General features: G+C 38.8%; 1 non-coding gene across 1 annotated transcript; it reads left to right on the top strand.

Annotated features, from left to right (window-relative positions):
* The first annotated feature begins 521 nt into the window (after positions 1–521).
* On the top strand, positions 522–628 carry LOC122910952. The gene has a single exon (XR_006385304.1). It is a non-coding gene; the product is annotated as a U6 spliceosomal RNA (small nuclear RNA).
* Positions 629–2,290: the final 1,662 nt, after the last annotated feature.

Raw genomic sequence — 2,290 nt, 5'->3', positions numbered from 1 at the left:
CCTGGTTTGGTACTCTTGTAAGAATGTACTACATAGTGGGGACCTGGAAGGGGGACATGGGAACGTACTGTTTCTGCAGCTCCAAATAAAAAACTCATGTCCAGCTTGGGTTAAAACCTCCTTCATGAATTATTCAGGGGCATGGCCTGCAAGAAAAGCTGTCAGATTCACTTACTAGGGCCTGGGCTGATCAGTCAGTGGACACCAGTGGGGCCATCCCCAAGGGCTGAAATCCTGATATATAACCACTGCTGGAATCCCCTAGTACCTGTCTGCTGCCCATTACCTTGGCACATGCCACATCCCCTGAATCTCCCCTCTTCATCCAGCTACTAAAAGAGAAACTTTACAACCCGCCTTGACTGCTATGGCTGGTCTACAATTTGATTAACTGGGCCACCTCTTAGCAGTTGTTAAATATTTTGACCAAGGCCATCTTCATGAATGTACAACCTGTGCAACTTAGTTTAATGCCAAATTGTCACCATCTTGAAATTATTTTTTTAAGATTTATTTATTTAGTGCTCGCTTCGGCAGCACATATACTAAAATTGGAACGATACAGAGAAGATTAGCATGGCCCCTGCGCAAGGATGACACGCAAATTCATGAAGTGTTCCATATTTTTTATGGACATTGGGGAGGGTATGTGCTATGGTGAGTGCTGTGAAGTGTGTAAACCTGGCGATTCACATACCTGTACCCCGGGGGTTAAAAATATATTATATGTTTATAAAAAATAAAAAATTTTAAAAAAATTCCTAAAAAAATTAAAAATATATATATATGAGAAAAAAAATCTGTATTTTTATCACCTTAATAAATGTTTTAATATATGTAAAAAAAAAAAGATTTATTTATTTATTTATTAGAGAGAATGGAGGGGAGAGGCAGAGGGAGAGGGAGAGAGAGTTTTAAGCAGACAGTGCAGAGTGCAGAGCTGGACACAGGGCTAGATCTCACAACCTTGAGATCACAATGTGAGCCAAAACCAAAAATCAGATGCTCAACTGACTGCGCCACCCAGGCACCCCACCATCTTGGAATTCTTAATATTGAACAAGGGTCTTGCATTTTCATTTTCACTGGGCCTCGAGAATTATGCAGCCTGTTTTGATTTTGCCTTTGTCCCTGAAAATGGGGCATTATGAATACATGGTTGGAGTAGGGGGAAAGCTAGAACAGAGCAGAAGTAAATGCTGGCCACACTAATATTAAATGTCACTGAACATGTAAACTTGCAGTTTGAGGGATAAATGAAGTCCTTGGGACAGTGCAAGGGAGGAGACTCTTAGAAGTAATAAGCTCTTAGGGTGCCTGGGTGCTATGCTCAGTTAAGCAACTGACTCTTGGTCTTGGCTCAGGTCCTGATCTCAGAGTTGATCTCAGGGTCATGATCTCAGGGGCGTGAGATCAAGCTCCACATCCGGCTCAGCACAGTCTGCTTGGGGCTCCCTCCCACTCCCCCTCTGCTTCTCCCCTCCTTGCTCGCAGTCTAAATAAATATATCAATCTTTAAAAAAGAAGAAGTTAAAAAAAGAAGAAGAAGAAGTAGTAGTAGTAGTAGTAATAAGCCCTAAAAGAAAGCTCTAAAAAATACTTTCAGAAATAGGGAGGATGGTTGGGTTGGGATTGAATGGAAAGAGGCATATGGGAACTGAATAGGTTGATAGTGCTGTTTTATGTCTTGGCAGAAATTTATAGGCATTTTTAATTTTTTATTTTTTTATATGCATTTTTTAAAACTCAGCAAATGTACATTTAAAATTTGTGCATTTCATTGTTTGTAAATGTTAAATCAAAAGAAATATTGAACTATAGTTAATGATATGCATGATTAACTATTTAGGAAGTATACTCATGCCTGCAATTTTGATGTTTATATCAAAAAACAGATGGCTTAAGGTAGGACAAAAGGACCAATATATGGATGGATGGATGGACAGAGAGTAGATGAATATGTATGTGATAGGGCCAGTAGAGTAGAATGGTAATGACTCTGGGTGATGAAGGTACAGGTGTCCACTGTAAAATTTTTTCAAATTCCTATGTTTGAAATTTTTCATATTAAAATACTGGGGAAAAATACTTTCAGAAGCAATGGGCAGCTTCCATTTGTTTTTGAGACTTGCCAGGCCCCCACTTTTTTATGGATTTGACAGCTACTGTGAGACACAACACCCAAGTGAGTAACTGAATTGTATTTTGCTTAAATTAAAAACTGAAAGATGATCTTTTCAGATCTCACAAGCTTAATAAGTTTATGAAGAATGTTTGTAAATGGAAGATT

The sequence above is a fragment of the Neovison vison genome, chromosome 6, assembly GCF_020171115.1.
Source record: "Neovison vison isolate M4711 chromosome 6, ASM_NN_V1, whole genome shotgun sequence".
NCBI classification, from domain to species: Eukaryota; Metazoa; Chordata; class Mammalia; order Carnivora; family Mustelidae; genus Neogale; species Neogale vison.
The sequence above is the reverse complement of the archived record's forward strand: the minus strand, read 5'-3'. Positions and strand labels throughout refer to the sequence as shown.